The sequence below is a fragment of the Protopterus annectens genome, chromosome 7.part0 (genome assembly GCF_019279795.1).
Source record: "Protopterus annectens isolate FY-2018-M chromosome 7.part0, PAN1.0, whole genome shotgun sequence".
Lineage (NCBI taxonomy): Eukaryota > Metazoa > Chordata > Ceratodontiformes > Protopteridae > Protopterus > Protopterus annectens.
This window is the reverse complement of record NC_056739.1, coordinates 543,320,152-543,343,511: the sequence shown is the minus strand read 5'-3', so window position 1 is coordinate 543,343,511 and position 23,360 is coordinate 543,320,152.

Sequence of the window (23,360 nt, the reverse complement as noted above, 5' to 3'; positions counted from 1 at the left end):
GCTTAGTTTTTGATGTATTTATCAGCATATTATTCTCCTGTGCCCAAATGGTCAATTTAGTCAAGCTCTTTTGCAGACATGGCTTATCTGCAACACATGTAATCGGTTTACCCAATTTCAGGTCATCTGCATACAGACTGTAGAACATCTCAGGTGAAAAAGATAGGTCTGAAAGATAAACCCTAAGTATGGGCCCAAGACAGAGCCCTGTGGGATACCCTGATTGTAACCAAGAATTTCACCTGTCACATTGCTGTATGATATTTGCCATGTCCTAACTGCAAGCCATTCAGCTATCTATTTTATCAAGTACATCAACACCTAGTTGTTCTAATTTATTTATCAGTATTTTGTATAAGACCCTGTGAAATGCTGAAGTTAAATCTATATAAATTACATTGCAGCACAATTTTCATTCATAGCTGTTATTATATGGTTACAAAACATCATGTTACAGGTGGTAATAGATCTGTTTGCAGCATATGCATGCTGATATATGGTTTCAGGTCCCAACTTTTCCAGTTCTGACAATAACTTATCCAGTATTACCATCCCATTATTTTTCTACAACATGAAAGTAGACTTGTGTCTGTATGACTCTGGATTTGTCCTACTTCCCTTTCCCCTAAACACAGGTTTAATAAGCACGTCTCCAATCTTGAGGAATCTCCCCATATTTATATGACCAAGTGAATAATATATATCATGGTACTACAAGTTCTTGCTGAAGTGTTCTCTGGTCATTGTAACTTAATCTGTCTCCTCTCTGTGCTTTGCTTGGATCCAATTTGAGTAGTTCTTTTTCAATATAATCTAATCTGATTTCAATATCAGAGGTTACCTGAATGTCACTAGAACAACTTATCACCCACTTTGTGGAGCCAGACTGCTATGTATAAGATTTTCTAAATATCTCTATAATCTGTTGTGTCTAAGAATAAATTTTAGAATCTACACACAGTTTATCAATTTGTATGTCTTTACTCCTTCCACATCTTATGTATCTGTAAAATGGTTTTCTATTATGCTCAATATCTTTATATAAATTTTCTTCAAATTTTTCTTTATCTTGTCTCACACTATGTTCAGTTTGTTTCTCCAACGTGTTTATTTCAGTTTTCAAAGTTGTAGTTCGATCTCTTTTCCATTTCTTATACCTTTCACCTCTCAACTTAATAGGGTATCTACTTCTTATGGAAATATATCCCCTTGATGTTGTATGCCTAAATCCTGATGTTAAACTGTTTTTATACCCCCCCCCCGATGTTGTATGCCTAGATCCTGATGTTAAACTTTTTTTTTTATCTTTCAAAACTTTCCACATTCCTTCTGCAGTTTTTTCCACTGAACGCATCACTACAATTAGTTTTACATAACCTCATGATCACTGCACATTAATGGTGTAAAACCTGACATGAAGAAACAGTAATTTCTTTAGGAACACAGACAATGGGCCGGATTCACGAAGGCTAACACGGAGTCTAAGAGTAGTGTAAGACTCCATGTAGCCTTCGCGATCCAGGAACAGCCCAAAGTCCATGTAAGAGTTAGTCTAACACGGCTCTTACACGGAGTGGGCGTGGCTAAGCTAATCAGCCCACTTGCAGCCGAATAGCATGCAAATGAGGCTGATTAGCGATCCAGGAAGCCAAGAACAGCCCGTGTAAGAGCTGTGTTAGCTGCAGAAATGTACTCAGTTGACAACTGAGTACGTTTCTGCAAACACGGCAATGGAGCCATGTCAGCCCCAAATAAAGGGTGCATATGTTATAGGCAGCATGCCAATGGCCAAATATGTGGCCATTGGCAATGCAACCCCATGCAAAAATTTTAAAAATATATATATATTTTCGCAATTGCCGATGTAAAGCCAGCGCAGCCCCACGCAAACGGCTGCGCTGCATAAAACATGAAAACGAAGGTTTTAAACCTACAAATGTAGGTTTTATGCAATACATGGAATGTCAATGGAGGGACCAGCATAGGAAAACCAACATGGCCACCGTGTAGTGGTTGCCAAGGGGGGAAGCCAAGTCTAAGAGATGTAACTAAGCATTAGTAGGCAATCTGATGCAAATTAGGGTAAGGATGCTGAATTCCACTGTCACATAGCAAATGAGCACAGTCTGAGTAGTGTAAGAGTTACAGAAGGGGGAGGAACAGAGTAGGAGACAGGTGACATCACAGGGGGGAATGGCAGAAAGGGATAGAAGTCATTGGAAGGTAGAGTTACATGACAGATGTCAGAGAGGTATCAAGGAAGGAGGTGTGCCCCCAAGTAAACATGAGAAAGCCAAGAAATGGAAGGTGTACACTGTTGCCTACACCAAAGTTTCTTGTTGGACGTGTATGCGCACGTGTGCGCGCCGTGAAGCGCGAGTAAGACGGTGTGCGCACGTGTAAGGCAGTGTGCACGCGTGTACGGCAGTGTGTGCGCGTGTAAGGCAGACTAAGCATGTGGGAGCGTGTTGGGAGATGTTTAACACCGTTTGCGCTGGCGTGCACGTGTTTAAAACTGAATAAGCAGATCCAAAACTGTGTAAGTATGTGTGCGCGCGTGTAAGCCACTGTGAGCGTGTTTCTGCTGGTTTGCACATGGCTCCACCCTGAGGAAACAGAAAGGAAAAAGGAAGCAACAGATGTACTAGGAAGTTAGCAGGGAATACTGCTGGAGCTAGCAGGTGAAAACAATTAGATGCAGGCAATTACACAGGCAGAATACTAGGCCAGCCCAGCACTTAAAACTCTGCAAACAGCAGTGCAGAATGTTTCTCTCAAGAGACACTGCAAGACAGGAGTTAAGTTATCAGAAGTGAAAACTGAAAAAGCTGAACTCAGAGCAGAAATGTTAGGGGCTGCCATAGCTGTCATAATGAGACATAGGCGACTTGCTGAGGGTGGTGACAATGCAGATGGTGCCAGACAACCCGCAGTGAGGAGACGGAGAAGAGTGTACAGGCCCAGGGTCACCTACCACGGGTTACATGAGCTGGAGATAGTAGAGCGCTATAGAGTGGACAGAGACCTCCTGCAGCAAATAGTGGAGCTGTGCAGGCCACGCCTCACACACAGAACCAACAGAGGGGAACCCATCCCAGTGGAAACCAAGGTATGTGTTGGCCTAGAATACTAGCAACAGGTACCTTCCAGAGACCAACTGGCGATATGATGGGGATATCACAGGCATCAGCTTCCAGGGTACTGCACCAGTTCCTGGATGCCATGTCAGCACATGTCGGTGATCATGTATACTTCCCCAATGCCCGTGAGGTATTGGCCAGCAACATCGTCTCTTCCAGCAAATAGCGGAATACCCTGAGGTACTGGGTGCCATAGACTGCACGCACATACGCATCAAAGCACCAGCAGGAGAGCGGGGTAGGGCCTACATAAACCGCAAGGGCTTCCCCTCCATCAACTGCCAGGTCGTGTGTGATGCCCAGGGCATAATAATGAATGTGTGTGCCGGCTGTCCTGGGAGCTACCATGATTCCCACATCTGGCATTTGATGCAGCTGTACCAGACATTTGCCAATGGGGACATCCCACACGGACACCTAGTGGGGGATGCAGGATATGCACTGGAGCCGTGGCTGATGACACCCATCAGAAATGCACACACACCTGAACAGGAACGCCATAATGAGGCACACGCACAAACACGTAATGTAATAGAGCGTGTGTTTGGGCTGCTCAAGTCACGGTTCCGATGTCTGGACACATCTGGTGGAGCCTTGCAGTACACACCAACTACATGTACCCAAATTGTCATGGTATGTGCTATGCTACATAATATGATCATGCGAAAACAGCTGCAGCAGGACCACCATAGGGCTGGGCCAAACAGCCCCCCACCATCGCCAAGGCCACCACAGGCACAGCGTGACTCAGAGGAGGAACAACCTGAGCCTGCCCCAGTAGGCAGAAGGAGGCGTGCCCAGTATGCCCTGGCTTTGGCAAAGAGGCAACGCATAGCACATACATTGGCTCAGTAGGAACCTTGGGAATGATACCCCTCTCCGACTCACCATATAGTAACAGGGATGCCTAATGTGACACAACCTGCTCACAAACATGTACAGGGAAGTGTAATATGTGCATCCGACAGAGGCAGCCCTGCAGCACCACCTGAGGCATGAATGCTGTGTGTCAAGTAATGTAACACCAAGTACCATATGCACACCTGAGGACCCCGTCTAACATCCTACCCTCAACAAGCAGCATGCCACAACAGGACAACGAGATGATGAAGTGCAACAATTACCGAAGTAATGCAGTTAGGCAAAGGGGACGAACTGTGTGCCAGTCTGGGATGACATGCTGAGCATGGCATGATGCACCACCTGCCAGGACTGGCATGCACCTATCAGTGCAGGCCGTATGGATACTGGCAAAGGCTGTTGTCATGCACAGTGTGCCCTGAATAGGAAGGCGCAAAACACAAACCTATCTCCATAGGTACCAGAAGGGATAATAATCAGATAAGGGATAAGGTCAAACAGCAAGATGCATGCAGACTAAGCCCACCCAGTATGGAGAATGTTGATAACTGTGCTGTAACAGAATACTGAGGCAAGGCTCACAACAGCACCCTAATACTACCAGGTTACACCTCATACTGTGCTGTACATCCTCAACACTTGGAACAAGCTACAAAAGGAGGGCGACCAGCAAGAATTGTCAAGGATAACCACACCCCCATGTTGGTACCACCACAAAAAGCAGCATGGACTAGCCATGCTCAAGTAACAGTGGCTAAAACCGCCCCCCAGTGTATAGCCTGCTACAGAGTACTGGCCCAACACCAGGAACTGCATCGCGCCCATGCTGGAATACATGAATATATCAAGTCCTCCAAACCACATTATTTTGGGTGACTGCAAATACCCAGACACATAGACTGGGGCATTATACCAGCTGCAACAGTGTAGGACAAAAGGTCATTGAATCCACAAACCAAAAGGCCCAGGAATAACGTAGCACACCCACAAGAGGGGCAAGCATACTGGATGTGATAATCAGCAACATGGGTATGGGATGTCAAGATGAGAAGTGTATTGCACACTGGTAACACCAGACCATATAGTAATCACACTGGATATACAAATCCTGACCACAGTCCCTGTCCGGGAAATCACAGTGGAAAACATGTGCTAAGCATTATTTGCACACCTCCAAAATGATGTGGAATCCATGAAAGGTCCCGTGCAGGTGCAAAATATGGGCCACGCCTCAGAACCTGTAAGACAGCCATTCCATGAACACTGCCAGGAATGCTTGGATTATGCAGTCCCAAATTAAAACAAGATACAGTGCCTAAATCTGGCATGGTGGACACCAGCCATAAACAAAACATGCAAGAGAAAGAGGAAGCTACAACATGATAGAGCAAGCATGAACAATGACGTAATTACTGATCAGTAGTATGGCAATATAATCTGTCCACACATGCAATCCAGTAAGGCCAGGCACAACAAGTGGAATCTGTGAATCCTGAGGCAATGTTACACCTGCCCCAAGTACACAGACAACCACCAACTCCACCCAAGAAATACAAATATATGTGAGAGATGCAACCATCCATCCAAACCGGAGGCAGAGCTCCCCCAACTCAGTACACCCAAAACAAGTCAGTAGGAGAAGGTAACCACACACACCACAAACACATACCCACATAGACCTATCACAACTGCAAACCAAACACATAAACACAGAAATACATTCCCGGAGGCAGAAATCACACACACAGCACACCAACAGAGGCCAATAAAGCAGACACCCAATGAAACAGCCTCCAAACATAGCACATGCAACACATAGCACACAAAGCTGGTGTGCCAAACAGTCACAGGCCAGAAGGAGAAACAACATGCCTGATACAGTTGTAATAGGTGACTCCATAGTCAGACACACTGCTGTCCCTCACAGCAGACTGAACAAAGGAAAGGGTACAGTAAGCTGCCTGTAGGCCGCCACAATATGCCACATAACAGAAATATGAAGGTCACTCCAAAGCAAATAGAAATATGATGCAGTCATAGTCCATGCTGGTGTGAATGACCCAAGATGTACTGCCCTAGACTACATGTAAAGAGACACAGATGAGCTATCCGATTATGTAGTCCAGGCTGGTATGACACTCACCATTTGCAGCAACCTACCCTTACCAAGAATAATGCCACAGTAGAAACATGGAATGATCAGTCATAGCAAGTAGCACACTTACTGGTGTCATTCCAAGGGGATCCAATGTCTGTCAGCTTGGGATGTCATGCTTGACAAGCCATGCAGCTGCCCTTGGGATGGCCTGCACCTGTTACCCCTGGGCATCTGAATAGTGGATAAGGCCTTGGCCACCTCCATACAGCCTTTTGTAGGCAAGGCTGAAAAGACTGACCCACCACCCGAGAAAACATAAGTGGGAAGAAACATAAGGGAAATGCTGACCGATGCCAGATGTGTACACCCCTATATGCATGCTCCCGAGGCCATCCCCAGAATAGAGAACATCAATGTCTGTGCAGTGACAGAAACCTGCTGCAAGGCTCCTGACAGCACACCAGCACTACCAGGTTATACCATGTACCATGTGTCATGGCCCCAAAACCTGGAACACTACATAAAAGGAGGTGAGTAACCATAGGCAGCACAGACACCCATACGTCCAGGTAACTGACAATGCACAAGGCAGTGGAGTTCACCCACGTGCAACTAACTGTAGGCAAGACTGCTGTGCAGTCTGTAGTATGCTACAGACCGCACTCTCACACACAATAACCCCCCCCCCCAACCGCCCTGAAGACACTGGACAGTATGAATGTCCCACCAAATACCAAACAAGGTACCACGAAATACCACATAGGTGGTAAACCATTATGTATGGAATGAGTAACCAGGGACCAAGGGACACAAGTGAACAGTAACCTGTTATGTGACACCCACATTGCCAATGTGGCTAGGAAGACTGTCCTCATGTGACACTGTATTAGGAAAGGAGTCACATCTATGGCAACAGAGGTCACTGTGCCCCTATACTTTATCCCAATCACACCCATAATCCAGTACAATGCCTCATATGGGATCTACCTTACCTGACACCTGCAGCAGTTAGGAAGACTGCAAAGGTACCTCACCAAGAGGATAAAGTGTCATACATATATGTCATATGCTGCTAGGCTGTAGACACCCCAGCTGACTCCAGTTGCAGACTGCCCACACAGAGGCATTGCATGCCTGTTGTAGGAGGCCATGCCCAACACAGGAGTAATGGACATGCTCCACCCCAGACAACACATATCCATTGGAGCTGCGAGAGTGAGAGATGTCAACCCCAACACATAATGAAATAGGATGTGCCGGTGGGACAGATACATAATCCAGAGGCTCCACACACCCTGGACCAGAATCCCACCCCATGTTAGGCAGAGCCCCTCACTGACACTGTTCAACAGGAATCTTGACAAGTGGATGGATGATTGTAGAGTTACAGTGGGGGTCTTCACTGTGTCATGTCCAGACAGAGGCACAGCTAAGCAAATAATACATGGCCATAATATCCAGATAGCAAGGGGTCTCAAAAGCCACACACACTCTGGCTAGCCTAACAAATGCCCAGGGTGGATAGCCTAGTATGAACCTATGAACCTATGTAGATACAAATTGTACAGGACATGAAGGATAATCCCAAGGCTTACACAACTGATGGTAGGAGCCATGTTGTGAATTCACAGATATGCCCTGAATCACACAAATACCACAAACACACACACATATTGCCAACATACATCCCGACAGGTGCAGTGCAAACCCCCACACCCCCACGTATGCAGAATATCTATCCCAGCAGACTGCTGGCCCCCTGACATAGCAGATGCTGAGGTAACAGACAACATCTCCAAAGCAAAACACACAGCAGCAATGGTATGAGATGGTGACCTGGGCGTAGTGCAACATGGAGTCTAAGATGAATGGAATGCCAAACCACACTACTGCTCAATGTCAGCCATACCACAGAATATGTACCCAAAGAGCAGTGTACAACAACAGTCGTCCTTCTCAACAAAGGTGTTGCCTGAATGGATACTGAACAGTACTACCCCAGAATCCTGAGAAGCCCAGATTGCACAGCTATGGAAAGGAGCAGCATGTACCACAGACATATGGATGTTGGGGACCTACTGACACCGGACCCAACCCAGTGTGGCCTCCGCAAGTGCAGATCCTGCCCCTAACCATGTTGGACTCAATTGAAACAGTCATTAAGGTCATTGATGAGGGCAATGTGCTCCACACAGTGTATCTGGACCTTGCAAAGGCTTCTATACAATACCCTACATGTTCAGTATAGATAGGCTCACCAGTGTAAATATAAACCCACATGTCAGTAGAGGGGCTGCAAACCAGACCAAGGACAGAACAGACATGGTCAGACATGCTTCAGCCATGTCAGACTACAAACCAGATATAACTGGCATCCCACAAGGCTTGGACCTGGTATCTCCCTCGTCTGGTATATATGTCCCATAGGTACAGGCAAACATGGAAGGACTGTGTCCTAACATGTTTGCAGAGGACTACAAACCGCTCACCACATATGATCCACCAGCTGACACATGCATCCCACAAAAGGGCCACATAGAAACAGACAACTGGTGCCATAGCTATGTCAGCAAGCTAAGTGCAGAAATGTGTATAGTCAACCCCCATGGATATACAGGAAGTGCCCACCAATTACCACATAGGTGTTAACCCATTATGTAGTTAACATGTAATGAGAGACCTGGGGACACAGGGTGATAGATATCCTGCACTGGACAAACATGTGCTGTAGTGTTTACAGAAACATACCATATACCCACCTAATCATGAAGGCTGTCAGATCTACATAAGGGGAGGTCATTGTGGCACTGAAGTCCTCCTGCATCAGTGGTACAATCGACTACAATAGCCCCTGTGGGATGTACCTCAGCAGACACCTCCATCAACTGTAAAGTCCCCAACAGTACCTCATCAGGAGCATCAATCAGCCTACACACATGCCATGTGTTGCCTGTGTTGCTGGCATCAATAAAAATGCTGCACATAGTACAATCTGAATGGCAGTGAGCTATGCACATGACAGACCTGAACCCCAGCACTGACTTACATAGGACAGGCTGTACTGTGTGATCCATAACACAGAAGCCACTCCCACCCATGAGTGAACCCTCAGCACAGGCTACCCATAGAGTCACTTATCAATCTTCCTCAATAGGAATCCTGATGGGTGGACGGGAGATGGTAGGTTTATCCTGGGTATCACTGTCATGTCACAGGTAGACAGAGGCACAGTATACTAACCATGACATATGTCATGGCAAACTCCTTACAATGTGTGTTGAAGGACAAACACACTCTCCAACTTGCATTAGCCATGGACTAGGGCACATCGCTAGTGTTTGCAATTGTACACCTATGTTGTGGGATACACTAACAATGTTGGGCAAGCCTGGTGTAAGTAGTGCATATCTGAACAGAATGCAACATGGTCAGATGTACACAACTGGCCCCAACCAGGCTGTTGTGCCCACTATCAAAATGTAAAGCAGTGATAGCAGTAAAGCCCAGGTTACTGTCCACCACAGTCAAAGTACTGCCAGTACACTATACAGTACTACAGTGTTAGGTCAGTGTGAAAGGATGTTGACGACTGCATGCAAAGTATCCCATGCAAACACTGCAGGCACAGTATAATCCTGTTGTGTTCACACACAAAGCAGTTGTACAGTAACTACACAACATGACACACAACCCACAACCATGAACGGGTGATAGTCTGTGAAGTTCACACACATCCACAAATGTGGTGGGCTGCAGAGTCCAACATATGGAATGCTCACACTGGGCATGCTCACACACTTTGACAACATGCCATGGGAAGGCTGAACTGGGCATGCTCACACACTTAGTTTGTGAAGATCACACACATCCACAAATGTGGTGGCTGCAGGGTCCAACATATGGAATAATCACACTGGGCATGCTCACACACTTTGACAACATGCCATGGGAAGGCTGAACTGGGCATGCTCACACACTTAGTCCAAATCTTGGTTTAGCAGTGGGACACACATATCTGGTATTGTTATGTGTTATGCCAGGAACCAACCACATTACAGCAGTCTGCCCAGTGCACACAGTTAAATGACTACAGAGACATACGTGATATAGTGGATCCCTCCCATATGCAAACAGTTTCCACAGATGCAGAGGTTGTTCATACCAACAGGGAATGCTATGGCAATAAAGATATGCAAACAGTGTATCAGCAACAAATAATGTGCATTTGACAATTAAACATAATGGTGTAGAGGTCAACACTAGGCTGTTTGCCCTAGGGAATGACAGCTTAGCCATAGTGTGCTTGGTGTTTGCTTCCCCACAGGATGCACATTCCCCTTTCCAAACACAGATGATGTCAGCACCCTAGAAGTACAACAGGAGAAATGAAACTTCCCAGTAATCCGAATAGCGTGCTCCGCTAATGCGTCCGTCTCAAGTGTCATGACATAGTTAGATAGGGGTTCAAATCCTGCAAGTGCTCTGTGTGTGAGGTTGGTGTGTGTGTACGTCTGTGTGAGAGAAATGTCCCTTTTGGCAAATAGGACAAGACACTACAGGATGCACATTCCCTTTCTAAACACCGATGATGTCAGCACCCTATAAGTAGAGCAGGAGAAAGGAAACCTCCCAGTAATGCGAATAGCACGCTCTGCTAATGCGTCCATCTCAAGTGTCATAACATAGCTAGGTAGGGGTTTGATTCCTGTGAATGGCAAGTGTGTGTGTTTGTCTGAAGGGGGTTAGTGTGTGCTGGAAATGTCCCTTTTGGCAAATAGGATAGGACACTACAGGATGCCCATTCCCTTTTCTAAACACTGATGATGTCAGCACTCTATAAGTATAGCAGGGGAAGAGAAAACCCCCAGTAATGCAAATAGCATGCTCAGCTAATGCGCCTGTCTCACGTGTCATAACAGTCAGATAGGGGTTTGAATCCTGCAATTGGCAAGTGTGTGTTTTTGGCTGAGGGGGGTTAGTGTGTGTGGGGACAATGTCCCTTTTGGTAACTAGGTGAACAGACTACAGGATGCACATTCCCCTTCTACACACTGTTCAGCAGATGGCCATGGCTCTGGCACAAGTTGTCTGTTGCTATGATGCCCCTTTGGAAGATGCTTGTGTCAGCTGGGGAGTCGATTATGGTGTCCAGTTTGCAGTCATCTGCATATTTGGACAGCCACAGTTCATCCGTGTTGGCCTGTACCTCCAATAAATATGTACTTAACAAGAGGGTCCCAGGACTGAGCCTTGTGGGACACAACCTGTAACTGTTATGGGGTCTGGCATGGCTCCAGCAATGCTAACCATGTGGGTTCTGTTCTTGAGCCACTGTGCAATCCATCTAGTGACATAGGGGCTTATATTTAAGCTGGTGAGCTTCCCTAGAATGCCCAAGTTGGGGTATTGTTGCGAAGGCGTTTGCAAGGTCCAGGTAGGCTGGAGGTTTAGACATCTGGCGTTGGGTAGCATTGCTCTTAGTGTCTTATCCCTTGTGATACCTATGAAGGTGGGTTTGTCATGTGAGCCCTGCCTAACATAGGCACTATGGGGGTAGCAAGAGGCTTTGCCAATATCTGATAGGCCAGGGGTGACAGGTGCAGGCTGTCCCTAGCAAAGCAGGTAGTTCAACAGGAGATGGATGTGTGAAGGTGTAGTGCCTGTGACTACTTAGCAGTAGCATATATGACTGCTCACGTGGACACATGTCAGGCAGGTCATATGCACTGTGTCACAGTCAATGTACATGTGAACAGGTCAAACAGTGGCAACCTCTCAAGTGGGACATGGCCATACATATAGTAGGCTACACAGATGGCACTAGGAGTCCACAGAAGCTCTATAACTATGCATTGCAGGTGTGATCGGTATCCCAGGGTAATTGCAAGCAAACATGCATGCAAACAAAGGTACAGTGAACAGGGCTCCATGTAGTCCATTGTACAACAAACAAGCTGTACCAGTTCCATAAGGTAACACTGCAAATATGCAGGCGCTATGCACATGTACATGGAAATACACTGGTCAGATGGCCAGGGTCCAGTCTCAGTGCACACAAGCGTACGGAACATGCATGTACTGTCAGGATGTACAATAACTGGATAGAAACCCATGTGCCCATACCTGCAGTAATACACATGTCAAATAACAGACACCGATCCTTCTCTCAGTGGTGCCATACTTAGTAGGATGTATGCTCCCTGGCCTGCCACCACAGTATCCCTGACATATATGGGGACTCTCCCTCCTGTGACAGTTCGTTATGTGTGTTGGTGCTGTCTAGCATGGTATGAGATGTGTGCATGCAGTGCTAGTGTGCACCTGTGTGTCCTGTACCAGTTGTGTAGTTCTGCACACATATCAACATCCTCACACATCTGCATTGCAGAGTCTAGTGTGGGCAACATGCCACTTGCAATTTACATGTCCATCATTGTGTATTACTACATTCATTACCCATCCCCTGTGCTACCTATGTATGTAGCCTGCTGTTGACATCATTACCACTAGTATGCCAACATGTGCAGATGATACACTATGGTACTTACCATGGGTGTAGACAACAGGACATGACAATCACACAAATACTGCATCAGGCATGCTGTGATATACCCACAATTAATTCAGCACACAGTACTGTTCACAACATGATACTATTACTACACATCTATGTGGTCACCCTGTGCATCAGCAACATGTTAACCTGTACCTGCACAGTTGTTACAGACTGCAGGAGGTGGCACAGTTTCATCGTATGCACAGGGTGTGAACTTGGTATGCCTGGGTCAGCCACCATACCACCAATTGACATGTATGTGTATGTGTGTTGGGGAGGGACAGCAGTAGAAGGTGGGGCAGTGTTGATGCAGTGTGTGCATGTATGCGGTAGCCCTAGGTGTTGTTATTTTGCATGTGTGTATGGATGCACACAGTTCCACCTCATGGCTGCCATATACTGGTGTTTGTGGACAGCCACAGACTGTACCTGCCAGGTCATACAGATCAGTGTCTCTGGCCACGGACACGGTACCTGTGCCTTGCAGGGGTGCTACGGACCGTATCCGGTACCAACCCAGACTGGGTACTGTCATCAGAAGCAGGTGTTCGTTGACTGGACACAGAGCCCTGTCGGGCCTGGCCAGAGCCACGCACACCAGGTCTCCTGGTGCGGTCTGATGACAGCACAGACCCAGCATTGCTGGGGCTGCTGCTTGCACTACGGGCGCCGCGCCCTGTTGTCATCCATGCCGACTGCCAGCTGCTGCTGTTGCTGGCATACGCCACGCCGACGCAACCGCCCACCATCACCCTGGCTCATGGACATGTAGTTGTGGAGCCGGTGTAATATGTCCCCACAACGTCTGTCTACGACGTCGGTGAAATCACGGATGGCGGCCGCAATGTCACGCATACCGTCGGTCATGGCTGTGCGACATGTTGCCAGCTCCCTCAGACCCTGTCTGGTGTACCGTTCCATACGTGACTGTGCCAGCATGACAGTCCGAAACATAGCTGAGGTTGTAAGTCCTCTGTGGGCACGTCTGCCAGGGGCAGTACGCCCATGGATGCTCCCACGAGAACCCCTGGACATCTGTCTGTGTGGTACCATCTCTGGGCCATGCCCATGGCTGCTGTGTGGGGAAGCATGTGCCGCAGATACCACATTACCCTGGTCAATGCCCACTGTATGCTGTCCATCACCTAGGGACAGTGGTGACAAGGGGTGTATTGGCAGGATAACTGTGCGCATGGATGATGTCGACAGCTGTGTACTGTTAATTGGCTGACCAATGGCGGACCCTGGCATACCGTCCTGTGCCATTACACCAATGTCATCAGTAGCAGTACCCACGGTATCTGACTCAGGTTCCCTGCTAGATAACACCAGAGCAGCAACAGAACCGGTGGGAAGGAAACAGGAAACACAGTTTACAATGTCTACACACTACCAGCGATGCACACATGCACAGGTGCACACATGCACACATGCACACATGCACACATGCACACATGCACAGGTGCACACATGCACACATGCACACATGCACAGGTGCACACATGCACACGTGCACACATGCACACATGCACACATGCACAGGTGCACACATGCACACATGCACACATGCACACATGCACAGATGCACACATGCACACATGCACAGGTGCACACATGCACACATGCACACATGCACAGGTGCACACATGCACACATGCACACATGCACACATGCACACATGCACACGTGCACAGGTGCACACATGCACACATGCACACATGCACACTTGCACACTTGCACACTTGCACACTTGCACACTTGCACACATGCACACGTGCACACAGTTTCACACAATTGAACAGTACTCAGTATGCTTGATATTGACACACAGACACAGACACACCTACATGCATACAAGGGGCACCACTAAGTGTGCCAAAAGGTACTATTACTACCAACATCTTTACAGGTAATGTAAATAGACACTCACCAGCATGGATAGGCTGCAATGCAGTGATACCGGAGGGTCCTGCAGACAGGAGGAAACTAATGTTAGTGGGCACAACTGTGCCAATATTACTGAGTATGATACAGGTCAGGAGTACGACAGTCGCCTTTCAAAGGTCTGCAGCTAATATTGCGGATATCACACTTGCACATTATATACTATGGTGGCAGCTACAAACAAAGGACACACCACACACATGCATTAACTACCAGTGTACACAACAGTCAACTACACATGTGACATATTACCTGCACGTTCAGTGTCCTGCTGCTGTGCGGCTCCAGCCTCCATCATGACGCATGTCTGCTGCTGTTGTTGTTGCAGGTGGACTGGAGCCACTACACTCAGGAGCAGTCCCTCCAGTCTGGTGAGTGGGGATGTGTAGCCACCCCACCACCTGTGGCGACCTGTTGCCTGTGGATATCTGACGCACGCTGACGGACATGTCAAATCAAATCACTGCAGTGATGTCGTACCTGCTCATATGTCCTATTATGCATGCCTATATCATTTACCCGACGGACAAGGTCCTGCCACAGTGCAGCCCTCACCTGCTGATTCTGGCTGGTGCGGAAAAGAGTGTTGCATAGTCCCGCACCAGGCTCTGGTGTATCTCCTCATCCTCAGCCACGGAGTAGGTTGGATGTCTTGGGTGGGCCATGTACCTGGGAAAAAAGATAACATGGTATCAGCAATCTATGTTGGCTGACCTTGGCACACATACTACACATGCTACTTGACTGTCATGATACCACATATCACACATATGTAGCATCTGTCTGTCTATTGGTGGATACACATGTAGATGGCCAGGTATCAGTGCTCGGCCAGCAACTGTTGTACAGTACCTGCCAGGCTACGTACGACATACTACTGAACACCAGCAGTCAGAACACCAATTCAGGTGAGGTGCACCTCCTCACTCTGGGGGTTTGTGTCTAGGTACTGTATGGCGTACATCGGCGACTACTGTGGGCTGACCACACCCTGCTTGCCCTGGATATACATATCCCACCTCCACCACCAGCACAGATGGCTACAGTGCACAACATTACAGATACAGACGTTACACTTTGTAACAGTGATATGGTATCCTTACAGCCCACTGGGCCAGTGTCAGAGACAACCCACAATGCTGACCCCTACACAATTGCTTTCTACAGACATCTCCAAGACCGCATGGCTCATGCATTCCCATATATGTCTAGGACACTGTCCACAAAGGGACAGCATCCTGTCCGGCGTACCCCAGCCATATACTGATTGTATTACAGTTGATGTAAGCTACTGCAAGACAGAGCATCAGTCTCTGAAGGGAGGGTATGTCTGAGCAGCACTGGTAAGGATCTATTTCCCATCACACTGACTACATGGGCAATGTTGAGTGGGACGTCAAGCGTGATACTGCAGATGACCAGGAGGCCTACCTGACCTATTTAGCGACCTGGTCAGGAGCCATCCTCTATGCCCATGGGTAGTACACTACACATATTTCACCTACACCACAGCTAGACGACATTGTGGCGGACAGGGTCAGTGCAGGTGTCACCCCGCCCTCCCCCTGTATTAAGGCATGGTTATCCCTGCTGACCCTAACCTCAAGGTCATCACAGTTATCCAGGTGAGAGACACCCACAGGTCAGCAGAATACACGACATGGACGGGACCTGCTGGTATCCCCAGTTGCATGCTACATAACCTCTGACAGGCGCTAAACACACATATAGAGGTGCTATGTTACACTACCTTGACTACAGGGTATGTACCTGTACACTGGCGACAGCACCAGTGGTTCCACTCCATGCAGGAGGCACCTCACCATACCAATACAATACAACACAATACATGACATTGTAATACAATACTATACAATATGCTAATGCCCCTGTCTACAGCAGCGTACTGTTCTGCTAACCTGACCATTGTGACACATGTGGTGTGATGGTACCTGCTGCCGTCACACAGTTACACAGGGTGACACATATGGCATATTACCTATCTGAGTGACATGCAGCAGGGGTATGTGTGACATGTACACATGGGGAGTCTCGCATCGTAACACTGTGTGGTTTGTTGCAGGGTGTGTCCTGTCTGTGAGTCTGAACCCGTACCTACACATGTGCACTAAATTGCAGTGGCACAGACGACACACAGCAGACAGGTAGGTTGTGGATGGTGGGCGGTGGTACAATGCCTGTTGGACATCTGTCATGGGTGTGACCTCCATATGTGCATCTGGGGGTGGTAACCTGTACGTGGGCGGCATATGTGTACTCTGTGGTGTTGACAGTCACTGTGCAATGGTACTGTGTCCATACCATGGCATCCATTATGTGCTGTGGGGGGTACACCGACCTACATGTCCATGCCTGACTGACCATGTGTGCGGACACATACCATGTGCAGCTATTCCAGGGATAGTGTGCCACTGTGACTATCATTGGGGCCACTATTGTACACATGTCTGACCCTGACCACCCCTGACACATGCAGTGGTGGGCGGACACTCATTTATATGGTGGTTACCTGTGTAGGTGATCTGGACTGTGGTATGATACTCCGGATGTGACACTGGTGTTCACTCCGTGCCTTTGTCACCAGGCACCTGTTGCAATACATCTGTACACATGTGCCTCGCTCCAGCTCTGTATACATCTCTCTCACTCTCTCTATACATATATATATGTATTAAGATATGTCTATATGTCTATTTATATATATATGTACATATGTCTGTCTACATTTGCACATATATATATTGCTGTACATATTCTGCTGTAGATGTGGGGGGGCGCAGAGGGGGTGTGGGCGACAGGGGGGGGCAGGCTGTGTTGCAGGTCAGCATATACAATCATACCTGTAGGTGGTCAGATCAGTCTCTCTATGTATATGTATCTACATATATCTATCTCTGCATGTGTGCATTACATAGATATGTCGCTACAATATTCTATCAGCATCTGTCTATGTAGTCCTACATCTCTCTCTCTCTATGTATGTATACATATATGCATATCATATGTATATATATACATATAAGATATATACACATACATATGTTGACATAACTACATAGTCATATGTTGGACAGGTATGTCAGCATATATGTCTACCTTACTGTATACACACACTAACATACTGCTAAACATACATAGCTGTGTAATCTAATTAGTACATGGCAGTACAACCTACAATCAAACGACATATATATGTGCACATAGATGCTCACACATACAACTGTATGTACAGCCTTCACTGATAGGTGCTGTATATCCCCTGCCCATTACACATCTTCATATACATATGGATACAGCCCAATAACATATATGGAGGGTTCACAGTATGTACACCTTGATAGTATTACTTTACAGTACCTGTGTTTGTCACAGCTGTGTCTGCTACTGTCTGGCTCTCTGTCCTGCTGCTCCAATTCACAGTTGCAGCTTCCAGGTAGCTGTTGCTGGGGATTCCTGTCTGTCTGCTTAGTTGCAGTCTAGTTCTGGGTGTGGTTCTCCCTCTCTCTCTCTCTCTCTCTCTCTCTGTCTCTCTGTCTCTCTTTTTCTCTCCGGGTGCAATGTAATTATTGCATGCGTGGACATAGAATACAGCATACTTTTGTAGGTATGTGCATATGCCCATGTGATGGCCTCTGCACCAATTGTTAGCCAGCATTTGCTAATTGCATGCAGCCTGTTGTGTACTGATTGCAGTTCTCACTGTGATTTCAGAACTGTGCTATAAAAGGGTGTGTGAAATAGGCGTAGCCCTTTCAGATGTTAATGGCAGGGACCATGCTGTTATGCTGTGGACAACATTCTGTGAGTGTAAAGGTTGGTATCTCTAATTTTACTCGGTGGGTTGTGGGTTAACATTCCTCCATTCATTTCTCCAGTTTCCGGTACTGACTGTGTATGTACACTAACAACTACTACTATTGTTGATGTGTGCATGTGTGTGTGTGTGCTTTCCTTTCACCTTTGCTTGCACTCTGTTGCTACGCCTTCAATAGTTGCCCTTTACTGTCAGTACTGGTGTGCCTGCTAGGTGTCTTGACTGTTGTGTGCTGCTGTAGCTTTCCTATTTCCCATGTACATTCACACCCTGGAATGCTTGCTATATCTGCTAGGGTGTTACAGCATGCAGTGTGGTCTGGCCATGGTGTGGGCCTTGACATCTATTAGCATATGTGGGTATGCTGCTGAGCAGGCCCCAGAGGCTTTCAGGTTCACCAGTTATGTGCCTCATGGAATGGTACATATCAGTGGGGTGCACCCATTAATATGTCTGGTATGCTGCAGTTGTGACTGTGGGTTAGCATGAGCATAGGTATTACTACACTTTTTCTGCCATGCAGTGGTGAATACTTTCCGGACTCCATAGTTACCATTGCATGTGTTACACCTTTCTGCCTACTGTTTGTACATTTCACATGTGGTCTGTGGGGCATCCCTGTAAGACATTCACTGTTGCTATGTCTACGTTCTTAACTATTCAAATATGGTGGTGTTGGACCCGTCATGTGTACAGATATTTGCAGGCTGTCCACATGTCTGCCTCATAATTTGGTCATTATCTCATGCACACCTTTATCTGGCAGGTCAGTCTGGGCTCAAGTCAGAATATGGTGACAAACATTCAAGTTCCAGACTACATACCCTTCCAAACATCCCACAAGGTGTAGACCCTGTTACTTTCTGAACTGTCTGCATTTGTTGTAACTTCATTTGTAATGTGTCCCTGGTTTTGGGCCTTTGCTCCACATATTTTATTACTTGGTCCGGATGTGTTCCTGTAAGAGGTTGTGGGGTATGGGCAGTGCTTATCCTGCTGTGAGTATGTGTGTGTCTTGCAAGGTGCTATGGTGACATTATTACCTACTAGCTTCCAACTAGCATGGCTGTTTCTGTTCACACACTACTATTATGGAAATCCACCAGTTTTGTTTGTGATTCTAAATATCATGCTTTGTGTGCTACACATCTATATTCCCTTTACATTCATTCCTACTGTTAAATGATATATTTACTTTAGCACAGTGTTTCTATGTAAGAGTCATGGCTTAGTGGTAAGACATGCAGACTATAGTTGCCAAGGTCCTGGGTTCGGGACTCACAGTGGGATTTTATTTTTCTTTTGAACTGAGTACAGGACCTGTCAATCAAAGTGCCTAAGGCACTTTTAAGCAGTTGTAACCGGGTTAGCGCTGGTTTGCGTGGAGCTCACGCATGAGCACTGGTGGTTAGCTCCGCGCACACGAGCGCACACCCGCTTACAACCACTTAAACGTGCTTACTCTTGCGCACACCCGCGCTATTTTCTTTGAAAGAAAAGAAAACGGGGAGACAGGAAAGTGGTGAAAAAGGGGTCACAAAGAGGGTAAGACAGTAGGTAAACAAGCTTGGGATGTGCAGGAGGGATGTAGGTAAGGCCCATAGCTGCCCATTTCTTCAGCAGCAACAGCTGTGCATATGTATGTAATTTGGTGTGACATTTGAAACCTTCCACCCCTGAGAGAGGTGTCAGGACAACAATAATACCTGTTGTACAGCCAATTGGAATTGATGGGTTCCATGTCCAGTAGACATGTGTGCGGAATGGGCAGCTATGTATGGGGCATAATTTTTTTGTGGGCACAGAGTGCCCTTTTTTTTTTTTTTTTTCAGGTGAGAGTGGTATGTCAGGTGAAGGTAGTCGGTACAGCTGGGGAGGTAGGTTGGGTAGGTTAACAGACAAGACAAACAAGAAGCATACAGGGGCGGTGTATGACACGTGTGGGGGGGTTACACAATTGACGGGGATGGAGGTTGGGATGTCCAGAGCCCATGAGCCCACAGATGGCAACAGTGGAACTGATATCCCCACCCATAGGCAGTTGCCACTGTTCCTTCACTGCCCAGGACGGGGCTGTGCTGGGGGCTGTGTAGGCGGGGCAACGGGCAAGCCCATTAGTTGCGCCACCCGTGCCTCGAGCTGGCGTAGGGGTTCGAGGACAGAGTCCCGAATCTCCCTACGCACCACAGTCCGGACGCTACGGAGGGTGAGTGGTGGATCTCCTCCGGCCACACTTGCAGAGGGGGGGCGAGACCCGTCCCCTGCAGCGCTTCCACCCGCAGGTGGCACAGGGCCACCGGAGGAGGGTCCGGACTCGGCTCTAGTGCCAGGTGCACTCGCCAGCTGAGGTGGGAGAGGTGGGTCCGCCGGAACCCGCCTTCCCTGTCGTTCTATGTTTTGCATTATGTCATGACAGTTTGGGTTAGTGACATATAAATACCATTCACAGTTAGTTTTAACAGCATGCATTAGTACTCCCATTAACCACACACCCAGTTATTCACACCATTGAACAGCGTGCATAGCACATGCATAATTTCAACAGTAATACACAGTCCAACAACATGCAGGGTTGATTGATGGCAACAGGCCATCAGGTGTGGATGTATGAACAGGGCGGATGCATCAACAGACATGCAAATATATATGACCCAACAGGACAGATGTCCAGGGGTGGTAATTGTGATTGCACATACCATTTTCCCATGGAATGGGTTATAGATGGTTAGAGGGTGGGGTAAATCAGACATATTATTAACACCTTCGAATACAACCACATATGCTGTACATTTCTAATAGCTACAGTTATATACACACTACTGTTCTGACTACAGTGTCCTATATGTTAACTACTTAACCTTGCAGATGGGACTGTTACTGCAACATAAGTCTACATTTTATTGCTGTTCATACACAAGTCATATTGAAATTTGTGCAGATACATCTCCTGTTAACTGTTCTTTCTATAACTGTAGACAGGTGTAGATGTTTGGGATATCAGACAGTCATCCTATCTGCATATTTCAGACTGGGAGCAGCATATCCAGATTTTGGTGTACACATTCCACATGCAGCAACACTTTGAACAGATGTTTCTGTTTGGTTTTGGGTCTCACATGCATTTAATTATGTCCTGACTGCAGTATAGTTTATTCAGGGGTTATTACTACTGTAGTGCTGTATTCCTGACACTTTCTCACACTCTCTCACTTGCTTTCATGTTACTATTCAGACTGGTACTTCTAGGCTTTATTGACATGTTTTAACAGAAATTATTACAGTTATTTCCAGCACTCTCACTTCTGTCATGTTTCAGTATTTCCACAAGAATATATCTCACACAGGTGGATTCATCCTCTTCTGCAGCTATACTTTACCTGCTGCTGCAGTTTGTGTACTATTTTCTTACAGGCAGGGCAGTTTTATTTAAAAATATGTGTTGGACAGTCTCATGATTAGTTTCAACTTACAGGCTGGGAACTGTTGTAATCAGGCAATACTTGCATACACTTTCACACTCTGTGAGTTGCAGATTTAATTCCTTCCTGGCTACACTGCACTCTTATGCTAACTGTCATACATTTATATATCCTTACAGTTACTAGTAGTGGATTACTGACCTGCCTGGTGGCGCAACCGCACCAGCCTATCAGCATAGGCTCTGCGGTTCGCAGAACGGACACCTGCAGCTGTAATATAAATGAAGTAATATTGGAATACACATCTCCATGATTTCAGGTAGTTTAACTTTCTACAAACATAATTAATTTATACTTACTCAGTGGTGGGGCGTTGGGTGATTGCCGGGCCTCCTGGATCCAACGGTTCAGTTGGTCCTGCTTACGTCTCTTCAGGTCCGCATGGTGGTGACGGACCTGCTCACCTGTCCTAGGAATTCCTGTGGCACTGGTGAGTTCATGAGCCAACTGGTCCCACGCCTCAGCCTTGTACGCTCCCCAAAGGACCTGGCCCTGCATGAGTTGGGCCTCATGGTTGTGGACTAGGAGCCAGGCCATGTACCTGGACTCCTCAACACCCCACCTCTGCGCTCGGAAGCGACTACCCTCACCTACACCTGACATTCTAACTGCAGGTCTGTTCTACAATCGTTTATGCTGTATATTCCCGCCTATGGGGCTTATATAGTCCGTTTTTCCCGCACATATCTGTGATTGGCCAGTTTGGAATTGTATCAACTTCAGTAAACCTGCATTGTCATGCTGTAGTTTGTATTCATTCCTATATATGAGCTGATATTGCATTTCTATGAACTGCTGTCATGGCTTAGTGGTTCTGTACCTTGACTATGGTGTATAGTATCCTGGGTTCGAACCTGACCACTTCTTTTTATTTTTCATGGCTGTCTAGACATGTTGAGGGGTGTGTCTGTGTAAAGGCATTTTGGATACGGCTTGCTCACCGTTGCCCGTCGGTTAGCTCGTTTGCGCGGTGCGCAGCTCCGCGCAAACGGGGTAAGCCGGTTTAACACTTATTTGGCTATTGGCACGCATGTGCCACTTAGCGCAATTAGGGGCACATATAATTAGCGTGGTAAACCACTGCTCGGCTACAGGCACTCATTTTGCACCAGTTAAACCTATGCTTATCTACAGGCACATAATCTCACTCTGTTGAACTGTAGCTCAGCTATGGGCATATAAGGCAGTTTATATTCATTTCTTAGCTCACATTTATTCAATATAAATAGGCTATTACATTGCATTTTACATATATTCTGGTTTTATGTGTACATATATGTGTCAGAGACTTGTTTCATGTTTATTTTGAGAAAAAAAAAATTTGTGTTGTGGGGGCTTGAACCATGAATGCCTGCTCTGCAGCCGGCATCTCTACCGCTTCGCTATTGCTTTCTGTCTTATTTTGCATATGTAGTTCTTATCTGCTTTCCCACTGACTGCTAACTGT